Genomic DNA, 15,055 nt, shown 5'->3' on the forward strand with positions numbered 1-15,055 from the left:
CCTCCTCGTCTTTTCTGTTAGAGTATTTTTCATTCTAGCATATCAGGTTTGTTTGACTGTTGTTAGTGGTTTGTATTCATATTGGCCTTAGCCTTGCATGAGATTAAGGTCCAGTACGAGTAAACCATCTTGTGTTATTTATCGTTAACGTCAACGCACACGCCTATCTAGAATATCACACACTACACCTGCATTAATGGCTGACGTAACAGAGACTCCTCTCTCTGACTTTTACAAAGCCATAAACGATAGCCATAAGTCTTGCATCGTTCTTGCAGACCCAGTGGGGGATTTTCGAATTCCTCGAATATATTTAATTTATTACCAGTTTTTCATGGGTTAGACCACAAGAAGCCTTATTAGCATATGCGTAGGATTGAACAAGTTCTTACCACATTTCATCATCCTACCGTAGGTTCATAACAAATTAAACTTAGGGTGTTTCCTTTCACCTTAGCCGATAAGGCAGCATCTTGGTTAACTGCCCAATTGCCTAATTATATGGACTCATGGTCCAACCTCATTCAATTGTTCATGGAACAATTTTACCCATCGATGAAGACAGATGAAATGCTTCAAAAGATTCATTTCTGCCGCTAGAATCCTCATGAATCCTTTTCAGAGGCCTGGAATTGTTTCACTTATCTTCTCATCGAGTGTCCACATCATAACCTTGCGAAAGACACGCTTGTTCGTACATTTTTCAAAGGGCTTTTACATCACCATAAAGCAGTTCTTGATATAATGACTGGGGGGGGGGTAGTTTTCTTAGTAAAGGTGCCTCAGAGGCTTATAAGTTTTTAGAATATCAATCTAAGCGTTAAAATAAATGGGTGGGGGAGGAGGTAATGGCATCCCCCGCTCCAATAATTCTTCTTCCACAGTTAAGGCTGCCAGTATGTTTGAGGTTAAATCTAATCCCGAGCTTAGAACTCTAATCGAATCTCTCACAAAAAAGATAGAAGCCATTTCTATTCAATATAAGCCTACTCCTGTCATGAACATAAACACTATTCCATGTAATTTCTGTTATAACCTTGAGCATACCGACTCCTATTGTCCTCTCCTCTATGAACAACCACCTGCACAGCCGGATAATCACTACAACAAAAGGGGTTTTTTGCAGCGCACTCTTTTGCAACGCCAAAAAATTATTGCTACAAGTCACCAATTGCAACGCCTCTAGGGGATGCTAAAATTTCACCGTGTTATGAGTTTGAATTTATCAATTGCAGCACCTCGTGCATAGCAACTAGTGTAATTAAATTTTTAGAAAAAAATAAATGCAATTTTTTTATTGGGACTTTATCAATTAGGACGCCACTTTCGCTGCTAATGTTACAGCTTATAATTTACCGCGCCTTCTTCGTTGTTACAAGGTTGTACCAATCTAAAAGGGGTATTTGGTATATCCTTTATTGTGACGAGAATGGTGTTGCTCTTGGGCATTCTTAAGAGCGGGGTATTTCCATTTTTTGGCGCTCGAACAAAAAACTAAAAATTGAAAAACCCTAAACACTTTCTTTTATCAAACTTTTGCTCCAACCACCAAAGCAACAAAATTGACCACGCTTTATTTCTCTCTCTCTTTTTGCGGTGAGTAAGTTTTTTTTTCTATCTCTTTTTTCGCTTGAGAAGCTTCAAATTGTGGGTGTATTGCAAAGCCTAATTTTGGTTTTATGTTTCCTTCAAAGCTTCGACTTTTGGGTTGAGCTTCAAAAAATTTCAGGTTGCCTTAATTATCTTTGGCTCTTAATTTGAATAAATCAACATACTTTGAGTACACCAAGGATATTTCAAATTCATCCTATCAAACTCCTTTCTACAAAAAAGTTTAAAACTCAATAACTTCCTAAAAACATGAAAAGCATATCTACCCAGCAGACAGTGAACACCAACACTTCACCAGCATCTCCGACTTCTACAAAGGATGTGTGGTCACAAACCCCTCAATCAAAGAGACCAAAGCCCATGTCATCGTCGGACGCCTCTGCCTCTTCAACCTTCTCTTCTTTCTTTGATTCAGCAGCAGCAGGTGTTGTGGCACCACCACCACCACCACCGGAGGCAGCTACAACAACATCAGCGCCACCACCACCAGAAGGAACTGAAGCCAACTTTTCCCTTCCAGATGCAATCACCTCTGTTATGTCCTTGCCCTTGACTTGCGATAGGAGAAGCTCAATCTTATCATCATCAGCATCAGCCCCAACGGAGGCAAGAATAGTCTTGATGTGATCAGCAGAAGGTTTGTTGTTTCCACCCAACAATGCAAGCAAATATGCGGTGACCACCTTCATTGTCTTTTTTTTTTCTCTCCTCTCAAAACAAGCTTTTCTCATTTTTGGCTCTTAATTAATTTATCAGGTTAGATGCTGAAATTTCTACTAGAGGAAAAAAGTTTGATACTTTAATTTTTCAGGTTCGTATTCTTTTCATTTGTAATTGTTTGATTGTAGATGGTTTTGATTCTTTCCCAAATGGTGTTGTTTTGATGTTCCTTTGTTTTTCCCCTCTGTTACGATGTTCCTTTGTTTCCCCCCTTTAGTAAAACATAGCTTTTGTTAGTGGAAAATTTTCCTTGATTAAGTGTTGTCAATTAAAGTAATTAGATCTTACTTCCAAAGTTCTATGTTCCATAGTTGCTACTAAATCTGCTCCCAACTTATACAGCTCAACCTCTTTTCTTGACCATTTTTGCACAGAAGTAGGATTTGAACTTTTTTTCTTTACCATGTATTGTATACAAACCTTTAAGTTAATAAATACATTAATGGAATGTTTGTGCCATTTGTTTGGTGGAATTTGTTTCACCTTGTTGTAGTTGTAATCAAGTGTTCCCTCACTTCTATGAACTATGAAAAATATCACTAGACTGTGTCCAGACCTTTGAGTGTGTACTTGTTAATCTTTAGAATAGGAAAAATATCACTAGATTGTGTCTAGACCTTTGAGTGTACTTTTTAATCTTTAGAATAGATAAAATTCAGTCTCGTTGTTCCTTAAATTTTTGTGTGGCTGTACTATAAGTTATAGGTTGATAGTTACATTATGAGATATTCTACTAGGTAAATGTTTGGGTTGATAGTTACATTGCCTTATCGGTAGTTCATTTTGTTACATGGATGTAGTGGTTGGATTGGTGTTAAAGTTCTGAATTGTACGTAGGTTAGTTTATACTTGACATGGGGTAGGTTGCTTTTATACTAAAGTTCTATGTACGTACAGTAGTTGTAACCTAGAATGTTTTAAACACACAAATGATGTTTGCTTCATTTTAAATGCTAACACATCCAAAGCCAGCACTACTCTAGATCTTCTTTTGGCTAGTCTTAGAACTTGCCTCAACATTTAATTTAGACTATTCGTGTTTTGGTGGTTCCCATGTTGTGTTGCTGTGGACTTTTGGTTTTCTGATTTCTTTCCCCATGTTTATGTCAGTAAATAGTTTTGGTAAAAGCTAAACTTATAGGTGAGTAGTCCAATCTTCATTTTCTAGTGGTAGAAACTAGTGTTAAACTTATAGCTAGGTGAGTATAAGCCCTAGTCCCAGTTACATTTTCTGATTTGACCTCTCTTTTTTTTGTTGACTTGACTGAGGAAGAACTGCAGAATTTCTCCAAACCTGATGAGGTAGGTTTGTCTTATTAGTTCTAGTGTGTTTTGCTTTAGTGGACGAGCTCCTAATCCTTATAGTAAAATTATAGGTGATGATATTCTTCATTGCACGTACATGGAGTACCGATTCGTTATGTTGTGGATGCTTTCGAGATCCATATAGAGATCAAATGGAGGGCTGCATCAGGCTGATCATGCAGGAACCGAAAGCTAGAGATCCCTATACTGCTTCTTCTTATGTTGTAAAATATATTTCCATCTCTGTAATGCCTACTCTCTTGTATTTCATAATAAATCAGGTCATGTACATGGATAGAAATGACTATTACGACGGAGAGTCAACTTTGCTCAATCTCATTCAGGTTCCCATTTCTTTTTACTCACAATTCTGCCCTCATTACTTTCTTTCTCACTATGTTTTAATTCACAGCTATGGAAAAGATTTAGGGGAGATGACAAGCCTCCAGCACATTTAGGTTGTTTTATAGCTTGCCCTGATATATATTTTATTTAATGCTAGATAGGAGATGAGACATTTATAATTGCGGCACTGATGGCAATGCGCCATCCCAAGTCAAACGTACTATCTGGTGCCCTTTCCGCATTAGTTGTGATGATGGTAAGATTTTTGTGGTCTAGGATTCCTTCCACTGATTTGAGAGAATTTCACATTTAGACTTTTTGTTCTTGTGAAAAAGATACTATCCACTGGACTTGGTATAATTGTGCCAAATTTGATATCAAGGAAACACACAAATAGTGCTGCTACAGGTAACAATTTATCTTTATACTAAAAATAATTTTTCTCTATAGGCTTACTCTTATTAAAATTCCATGTCATTTTAAGCTTCTTGTTGTTGGAGTTTCTTTTACTCATTGGTTCACAAATTTCTCATTCAGTAGACGTGTGTTAGTACTTGTCTTGGGTAATGCTTCGTTGTATATTACTCAAACTAATTGAGATTAGCATCTTGTAAACTTATGTTAGTCGATTAATCCGGGTCAAATCAACCAAGATATGTGTTTACTCTGCACTACCGCATTATCGTGCTCTTACTACATAATTGTGTATGGGATGTAAATGTATGCAATGTGTTTCTATAAAACACGAAAGTGAAACTCGATCTAGTATGTAATGACACCGACAAGTTTAGTTCACCAGTCCCCGTCCATTGTGTAATACCCATCGGTTTTAAGGAAATGGTATGCCCCGATCATCCACACCCCACTCTTGTTTTACGGGAAACCTTCCCAAGTTGAGTACTTTAGATTTACATGTTTCTAACAGTGCAAGTACATCAATGTAACTATAATGCTCAAATAATTGCCTTAGTCCTTTGGTGTAAGTATTTCTTGAGACAGGATGGGTAGCCTATAGCTGTTGGCATGTGTACCCATCTTCACTGAATATATTATCTGTTATTTACTTATTTATCTTACCTTGGTTTACACTACAGTTCTTTATGCATTCTTTGGGTTGAGGCTGCTTTATATTGCATGGAGATCAGATTCAAAGGCGTCACAGAAAAAGGAAATGGAAGAAGTAAGTTTTCTTCTATTTTTCTTTCTTTTGCACTTTCATGTATTCGGATGTACTTGTACTTCTGCTTCTGACAAGCTTAAACAAGTATCTCTCTCTTCTTGTCTGTGTTTTTTACTCATTACTTTAATAGTAAGATGGTAGGAACTTCTTAATATTTAGCTGAGGAAGTTAAGATTCTTGATAGTCTTATCCCCTAAGGTTGCAACTGGTAACTGTTAAGGTTTTGAAGGACAAAATTCACCTCTTAGCCCTTGGATGTCAAATTATAATGGATGGTCTGCTACTCTAATCAAGTAACATATTATACTGATACGCTAGGTTATAATACCTTTTATCTACCTATATTACTCAATAATTCTATTAGCTACATTAATTGAAGCTACATAATACTTAAGGTTCACTGGAGATGATCTAGTGCTTATGAACTTTTTATTATTTATTGCAGGTGGAAGAGAAACTAGAGACATAGCAAGGGAAAACAGCTAGCATCTCGTCCTATATAGGTTAAATATGACAACCACCTTTCTCTTGAGCCACCATTATTATACTAGAACAATTAGATATATTACCAGATAAATTTCTTTATTAAAATGCAAAAGGCTGTTGGTGTTAATTGTACTTGTGAAACATTTCATAGGGATTAGCATGTGTTTATTACTATATCTATATGGAGATTCAGTCGGATGATGTGAACCCTTTTGCAATAAAACTAGTGGAATGAGGATTAGTGGCCCTCAGCCTTTTTGGTTTCTTTTGATTTAGGTCCCATAGTTTTTTTATACTCGCATTTAAGGAAGCTGAATTCTTTGTTTTGGTTTTGTTCATAAGAATTTACAACTTCTATTAAAAAAGCCAACTAAATGACTGTGCTTGCTGTTTATTAAAAAGCTCATAAACTTGATATGTATGGTTTTGTTCTTGCTCATACGTGCTATTCTTACTTGCTCACTCATCTGATTAATTGATCATGTGATTATGAAGGCCTTACCTATCACTTTCGGGGATCGTCAAGTTTACATAGAGGAAAAGAGAACTTCAACTAGAGGTAAGTGGAATTCTTATACATATAAAGGTATGGGCGCCTTTTCTGTAATCCTATAATCTGATATAGTTCATCTATTTGCTGCAACACCAAGTCCATGACAGATGAATGACTGTATGAAGTTATCAAGAAAATTTTGGACAGTCCTAGGTTTGTAAAAGTGGTGTTTTTGTTTCTAAAGTATTTTGAAGTCTTCTAGAATATAGCTTGATTAATTAATCTTTTCACGTTCGGCAAGTTCTTTTTTATCTTGATAGATCATTTTGTTGTCGTTCGGTGTATTGTGTAGGGTATCGATTTTATGAAGGGAAAAACAAGAAGGCCAAAAGAATTGTTTCCCAATTTGATGAGTCATGCTCACCTAAAGCTCCTCGTCAAGGTAAAAACTTAAACCCCACTCTCCATTTTCTCAATTTTCAACTCGTCAAGTTACTATAAGGTTTTCTTTTTATGCACCAATTTTATGTAATCATTGTTTATGTCGTCGAGATATGGGAGTAGATAACAAATGCTCTATCTTTAAGGGGGGGTCAAGTATTTAATTAATTGCATAAATTTAATTAGTATGATTGTTTTTCGGAATGAATTTAATATTTCTATATTGGTAATCAATATCAAGTGGATTGTTTGTACCTCTCCACGTGATTTTATCAACTTCCCCTGCTTGTAACAGTTGAATTTGATGAGGCGTAATGACGAGATGAATTGACATAGTAAATAAGACTTGTAATCTATAAGCAGGAATTGGGTGGTCCAGTTTAGATATAACTTGTATATTATAGGTGCATAGGTTTGAGTTGGTAAAAAGGGATTCACATGCATTGCTAACTTGAGTGTGTATTAGGTTTATTAATTAATGATGTTTCAATTAAATATATTTGTGTGACTTTTTTTCAGTCATTGTATCAGATTGGTCGAAACTCGAAAGTAGTAGATTGATGAAGAAACTTCGAGTGGATGCTGCTCAAATCGTCATATTATAGAGCAATTTGTCTAAATTTAATTGATCGTTGTTAAGATTATGTGAGATGATGTTTTTGCAAAACATAATTAAGTGGAGTTTTTAAGATCTTTTGTAATGAATGATTTTAGTCAATGAAATACATTTTGTTACGATTTCTAGTGATCGAATTTGTTACAGGATTATTGTTTTCTCTATAAATTGTATTGGTTAAGATTGTACAGGTATATTAATGATACAATTTGCCATGCTAAATGTGTCGCCAATGAAGAGGTGCTTTCATTAGGATTTAATATCGTTAGCAATAGTTTTGGTGTGGCTAAAAGCTATAAACACCCTTTTTGCAACGCTCTAGATGTAGCTGGTGACTTAAACCTTTTGCAACGAACAAAGTGTAGCTAAAAAGTTGCTATTTGCGACGCCTCAAAGCATAGGTAAAGGTACACATTTTGCCACGCTTGATGGTGCTGTTACAAGTTATCTTTTGCAACGCCAAGCGTTGATAAAAAGTTAAAATATTTTTAATATCAATTAAATTTGAAAAATAGAAGTAGCAACGAGGATACAATAGTAGCAATGACCAATGGCATCACAAAAGACTGTGAGCTTTTGCAACGCCATACATTGCGTCGCAATTTATCTTTTGTGACCCACTTTTTAGCAGCGCCTTTGTGACACCTTGTTTGGCATTGCAATTGGTCTATTGCAATGTTTTTTAGGACTTTTAGCGAGGGTATATGGCGCTGCAAAAAACCCCTTCTGTTGTAGTGAATATTTGCTCCATAAATCGCGAACCTAACTCACCTTGGAGACAACACCCCAACTTCAATTGGCGAAATAATCAACAAGTTACACCTCTGGGCCAAGTTTAATAATCAAAATGTTAAGCCAGCGAACAATTACAACCAAGCTCCACCGAGACAAGGACAAAGACAAGGGAATTATAATAATTATAATAATAACAATAGAGGTATCGTACCGGTTAATAATAACTATCACAACCCACCTGTTAATAATCAACATAAGATAGTTCCAGTCACACCACCTGTGGCCACTACACCTTCACAACCGGATCGTTTCGAAGCCTACATGCAAGCTAACCAACAGATTTTACAATCCATTAATCATTCCATACAACAGTTAACCCAAGAGAATGCCTAACTGAAAAGTGTGTTTCCAGGTCAAGCTATACCTAATCTTAAAACGCCAAACACAGCCTTTGAAGTAACCAGTAATACTAGTAATGAAAATTTAAATGTAGGTGAGTTAAATGTCATCACCACTCTTCGTTCTGGTAGCTAGAGTGGTTGACAACGCTGTAACTATGCCCATTAATACACCACCAGTGGTCGTTGAAAATAAAAAATTACTAGTTACTGAAGTAGTAACTGAAGATCCTACTCCTGTAGAGGTACCAGTTAAACCTCAACCCAAGAGGAAAGCAGCCAAGGTTAAAACTCCTATTGATCCATATGCTAAATATAAATAGAACCCACCGTTTCCCCAGAGACTAGCCATGTTACACAAGGATACAAATTTTGACGAGATTAGAGAAATTTTTAAAAATCTAACGATAAACCTACCTTTTCTTGATGCTATTAAAAAGTTACCACAACATGCTAAGTTTCTAAAAGAGTTGTGCACTACTAGGCGGAAAACAAATATACCAAAAGATGCCTTTTTAACCAAACAGTTTCTAACTCTATTTGAATATAATGGAATCATTAAGTACAAGGACCCTGGTCGTCTTACTGTACAATGCACCTTGGGGGATACCCACACTACGACTACGCTATTAGACCTGGGGGCGAGTGTTAACTTACTCCTTTATTATCTATATAAACAAATAGGTCTACAAGAGATGCAACCAACTAAAATGATGTTGCAATTAGTTGACCGTTCTATTAAGTATCCTAAGGGTGTTGTTGAAAATGTGCTTGTTAACGTTCAAGATTTTTACTACCCAGCAGACTTCGTTATCCTTGACACAGAAGTCGCTAACGACTCTATTCCTATCATTTTAGGGCGTCATTTCTTGGCAACTGCCAACACGCTCATTAACTGCCGCGATGGTTCGATGTCCATGTCTTTTGGCCATCTTTCTGTTGAGGTTAATGTTTTCAAAATGATGAAACAGTTAACCGATACGACTATCGATAGAGAAGTTAGTATGATCGAGAGCTTAGCTCAAGATTATTTCAACAACACATTTCCTAAGAATCAAATGCAGTAATTCCTTTCCTTCGAAAGTTCCGACTTCGACGATGACTCCCTGGACGTAGATGAAATCGAGGAAGATTTCCTTCGACTCTTTTGTGAATCTTCCTTGCCACCTCGTGAGTCCCCCCCTATCAACATCCATTTACCCACCTCACATCCTAATGTCACTCATTCACCTTCCATCACCAATATTCCCTATCTTCCACCTTTTCAACGAAACCTTGACTTTGCACTTGACCCTCTTGCTTCTCTTGTGCTTCATGATTATTTCAACCCTCTTGATTCAGAAATAATACCCAAGGACAAGCCACCCGACCCTTTCATTTTCAGATGTGTGATTATACCAACCCACGCCACCGATGAGTTTTGTGCTAAACCCACATTCTCATTTTTTTTCCATTCCTTTATTCTAAAACTTATCCATATCCCACATAGCTTCCATAACCATCCATTTTTTCACGATCATTCACTTGGCCACCCTTTCGTTGGAGAAAAAAGAAGAAATTGCATGCTAGGTTAAGTTCTAGATCCATCAGTATTCACTCTCATTCCGATACGCCACGTCATAGGAAATCTTGGTGCATAATTCTGTTTGGGTTTGCAGTCCGTGTTAATTATTTATGGACAGACCCGCAACTCTTTAGATTGTTGATATATGGAAAATACATGCTAATACATGTTTTAGTCTAGTAAGTCTCGGGAATCTGACTTTAAAAAACCCATGTTTTAAAACAAATTTTCTAAATCATGTTTAAAAAAAATTGTTTGGGGGTGGGTGGGGTGGTTGGTCTTTCCATTCTTAATCACTCAACTTCCTATTCTTATTCCATCCTCATCTCGTGGCTAGCTATTTATTAGATTATTGTTGTTAGGAAATTTCTCTATTTTTAGTAGAATAATTTTTATTCCAAGTTGTTAGTTAAGTAGTTAATATTGAATTCTGTATTTGATTGTTTTGAATTTCGAGTTAATTTAATTTTTATCCGAGAATGCTTTCTATTTTTCATGAATCCCACCTTCCCGACTTGTTTTGGGGTGGTATTATTTGTTTAGCATTGTATTTTTCCATATCCACTTGTTTTTGGAAGTTAAAATTGCAAGGTTGTGAGAATATGGGTTATGTGAGCATGTTGCTAATATAGTGTAGCTATAATGAGCTACTCTTAGGTTGTGCAACCTCAAGAGTTAGAAATTGGATGATTGCTGTTTTTATTTATAGCCTAAAGCTATTGGTTTGATTTTGGAGTCTGCACCTTATCTTTTTCTATTTTTAGATTTAGAAATTTTCTTTTTCCATCATCCTGCCTTAACAATTTGGGTAACTTGTGGAACTTAGATTAAGAAATTAGTCCTCTATAAATACATGGTTAGCTCTAATCTTCTCACTTTCACCTCTAGACTTCTCACTTTTACCTCTAAATTTCATAACACATCCAACACTCGGAGCGTGCCCATGCCCTCTTTGGTCTATACACAGAGCGCGCACGCGCCCAACAACATGGAACACAAAGTCAGAGTAGAGCGCGCATGTGCCCTTACCTTAACAAGACCTCCAGTTTTTTATTTTTTTCTAGGGTGTTCCGAGGATGCTTCTGGGTGTTCAAGAGTGTGTTTGGTTGCTATGACATCACCTCGAATCATACCGGAGCAGTCCTTCAAAGATTTATTTGAGAGTGACACCTATGGGTCTTGGTTCCGCGACTTGATTATACAGGCAGGATGGCAACCTCTAATGGTACATTCTGATAAACTATATTCTCCTGCACTTACAGCTTATTTCTATGATCATTATAAGTTCTTTTATCGACTGGATGGGGAACAAGTGTTCTCTGTCCCTATTGGTGATGAAATAATGGACTTAACCAAGTTCTTATTGGCCTTTGCTATTGGACTTTCTATGCCTGTTAAAATCCAAAACTCATGGGATTATTTGGTTAATAATATGTATACAACAGAAGGGGTTTTCTGCAACGCCATACCCCGTTGCTAAAAGTCATAAAAAGCGTCACAACTGATCAATTGCAACACCAAACAAGGCGTCGCGAAGGTGCTGCTAAAAAGTGGGTCACAAAAGCTCAAATGTGACGCATTAATGGGCGTTGCAAAAGCTTCTATTTTTTAGTCACGCCAAGTTGCACTGCTAATACTTTATATGTGTCGCTACTTCATTTTATTGAACTAAATTAATTTTAAAAGAAATTCAAACTATTTGCAACGCTTGGCGTCACAAAAAACTACTTGTAACAACACCTTTGGCGTTGCAAAAAGTTTTCTTTTAGCTGCACCACTAACTTGTGGTAAAAAGTTTTGCACCTTTAGCAACACCCAAGAGCATCACAATAAAGGGTGCTCGTTTTTCATCGGCTAACCCATTTGCCACACCTTTAGGGTTGCAATAGCATAATTAGATACTATACACCTTTTACTCATCATTACAATCTTTCTCATTTTTAAAATTCTACGTACTTAATGAAATTTATGTAGATACAATAAAAACACCATATTCAATTAACAATGAATCATAACAAACTATACTTCATTAACTATTATATCATCCAGTACAAAAGTATTTGAAGCATCCAGACAATTAGTCTTTGACAATACATCATACCAAATAATCTTTACATAAATCAACTAATATGAATATAGACATTCTGCAAAAGTAGATTTTACAATCTGCCAATTTGAACATCTACTGAAGATTTCTTCATTCATCTACCACAACCGAACAGCCAATCTGGTACAACAAATAAGCAATACATAAGTAAACTTTTTAAAAAAATGCACTCAAATAAGCGATACATGTAAACCAAGTCAAACTTATGGACCTAGTATATGCACAAACACCACTGCCACAATTAAGTTCAATTCCCAACCTTTTACAATATGGAAAACAAACTATATTAGAACAAGTGAGTCGATTAAATTCAGTTTAGTTTACAAGAGAAAATTTGTTCCATTAAAATAGATATGTTAGGTGTATATATATTCAGCACATAACAAAACACAATCAACTGATGTATCTCTTCACTTCGTAGTCAATGTGTCCAACAAATACTGTTTCCAACATTTTAAATAGGTCCTCATTACAAGAAATTCTAAATTATTTGTTTCACCATTAAAATTTAAAGGTGAGGGTCAACTAGTTGATTGTTAATCTCAATGCGATTCTAAAAAAAAATAGAATATCAATGCACATCAACAACATCAATGAGTAGGTAGCAACAAACTATAGTGGCACATTGTCAGTAAATATACTTAGAAGTTATATGCTCCTGGACCCTTAGACCATCTCACTGTTTGGTGCCTCCTAAGCAATTTCATAAAAGAGGGAAGGAAGGCTTAGAAATCAGATTTATATAGGACTTACCAAAGAGGAGCTACATATAGTTTGCTACCGCTCTGGCAAACTTCGTGCAGTTCAAAAATGAAATTGAGCAGCAGCATCCAAGCTTCCATCCTAGCTTGTTGGATAGTTTACAACCACCCCAATTGTTCGTTGGGAGCTTTTTTCTTATTGCAGGAACTCTAATTTTCACAATTTAATATTAGAAAGAATAAAAACTGGCAAACACTTATGTATTTCAAGGTGAAATGAAAATATGCTTACCTGGAGTAGCAAACCTCCCCATTGCCGCCACAAAAAGACTATCAAATCGATGGTGTGCACATCAATATATATTTCCGTCATTCATAGATTTCTAAATGCCCAAATCTTACCAAAGATGTCTATCATATATCCATGTAAGCCCACAACTGCACTAAGAGACAAAGATGGTATAGTCTCGGGAAACAGTAACTCCTCTAACCAAATTTCCTCGCAAAATAATCCTAACACCATATCCTATTCTATTATATATGATTAAAAAAAAATCAGCAACTAACTTTCCCAAATTGAATCAAAACCAATAAATGAAATTGAAAGAAACAAGCAAAATTCACCCTAACCACTTATTCATAAATAAAAACAAACCCAGGAATAGATTGAACCACCAAGGAAAACCATGATTATACCACAATACCAACTATTAAAGAACATCCGCATTACCACCATAAAAATGCCAACGACTTCTATTCACCACTGAAAATTTGATACACTATAATGTACATCAAAAACAAATTGTTTCAAACAATTAATTTCACAAAATTCACAATATAAACATGAATTTACCGATCCTTTGAATTCACAAATAAGTTCAAAGAGTCTAAAACTGCAGTTCAAATCCCACCAGCACACTCATTGACATAAAAATCCACCATTTTCAATAGAATTTGCTTTTCTAAACATAATCTATTTCTATTTCACTACAATCAAAAGTACCAGTATGATAAGAAAAAAAAAAGACCTTCTATTTTAGCATTAATGGTTCCACTACCTGTTGAAGTCGTCGATCAATGTGAACACAAAAAAATCAGTTAACCATTGAACAGAGAGAGAAAATCAAGTAGCTTTCAACTGAGAAGCTAGATCAACTAACCTTTGAACTGAGAGCAGCAAGTTTAACAGTGGTGGTGGTGGATTATACAAAAGTCGAAGTTTACCATAGATTTGACAGTGGTGGAGGATACCCAAAACTCTAATCTGAAAATTTCGTTAGGTAAATGTGGAATTAACCCTAAACACAAATTAAACCAACCAAAAGTCGATGCTTTGATGGTGTGGAGGATTAACCAAAATTAAAGCTTTCAAATTTAATCAAAAGAAAGAAAAGAGAGAACAATACCTAAGCTTTGACCACACTGGAGGAAACAAGGAAGAACATTTTTCTTTTTCTTTTTATGTTTTTTTTCAGTAGGAAGAAGATTTGATGGCTGTAAAGAAAAGAAAAGGGTGGGTGGAGTTTTCCAATTTTTAGGGTTAGAAGCCAAGAATAAAAAAGGCCCGCGAGAAATATTTGTTAAATTAGAATATCCCGGTATAAACGAAAACAATTTGCAACAGTCGAGGCATCACATTTGTTAAGTTGGATAGCAGCTGCGCTAATGGCGTCGATAGTAGATAGCTTTATAAAAAAAAGTTATTTATTATTTTAACAAAATTATTAATTACGCCCTATTGGTCACGCAAAAGGCGTGGCAATAAGTAATTTTAAGTTAGGCTGAGCCGGATAGAACAACAAACTATTAGGGACACCTACAGCGTCACAACTGATATCTTTTACCAACGAATTGTGAGCGCTGCAAAAGAACCCTTTTGTTGTAGTATATATCTACAACTATGAGTTTTTGCATGAGACCTATGGGGCAGGGATTTTTCATGTAGAGGACCAATGGCAATATAATATAGCCCTTGGTAGCTTGTCCCTTAACGTGGGCACTGTTATGTTCTTTATAATGCTAAATATCTTAGGAGAATAGCATTTTTCTTCTGTGAATGACGCCACTTGTGACATTTTCCTTGCTCTAGTTGAGGGACGTATGCTCTATGACCTTCCCCAGACCTTAATGTCCAGTTTAGCACGAGCCCATAATATGAGGCATAAGTACCTTCTTATGCCTGTCTTGGTTTGTTGCATAATGCTATGTTTCTTTCCTGAGTTCTGTACCCATTTCACGGATTGGGTTGGGGTTGACATTATGTGACCTACCAATTGCATTATACGCTCATTTCGTGCAATGACTTGGCCGGAGTGGCGCTTAACAGGTTAGCAAAGGTAGATGATAAATGGCG

The 15,055-nt window shown here is 36.1% G+C and overlaps 1 long non-coding RNA gene and 1 pseudogene across 1 annotated transcript; one reads left to right on the forward strand and one right to left on the reverse strand.

Annotated features, from left to right (window-relative positions):
• Positions 1 to 1,804: 1,804 nt before the first annotated feature.
• Positions 1,805 to 2,325, reverse strand: LOC147487025 (large ribosomal subunit protein P2B pseudogene; annotated as a pseudogene).
• Positions 2,326 to 4,833: 2,508 nt separating this feature from the next.
• LOC147487026 (uncharacterized) lies at positions 4,834 to 6,582 on the forward strand. Its single transcript, XR_015203192.1, has 4 exons — positions 4,834 to 5,161; positions 5,607 to 5,664; positions 6,143 to 6,206; positions 6,493 to 6,582. It is a non-coding gene; the product is annotated as an uncharacterized LOC147487026 (long non-coding RNA).
• Positions 6,583 to 15,055: the final 8,473 nt, after the last annotated feature.

Source organism: Coptis chinensis, chromosome 7, assembly GCF_015680905.1.
Source record: "Coptis chinensis isolate HL-2020 chromosome 7, ASM1568090v1, whole genome shotgun sequence".
Taxonomy (NCBI): domain Eukaryota; kingdom Viridiplantae; phylum Streptophyta; class Magnoliopsida; order Ranunculales; family Ranunculaceae; genus Coptis; species Coptis chinensis.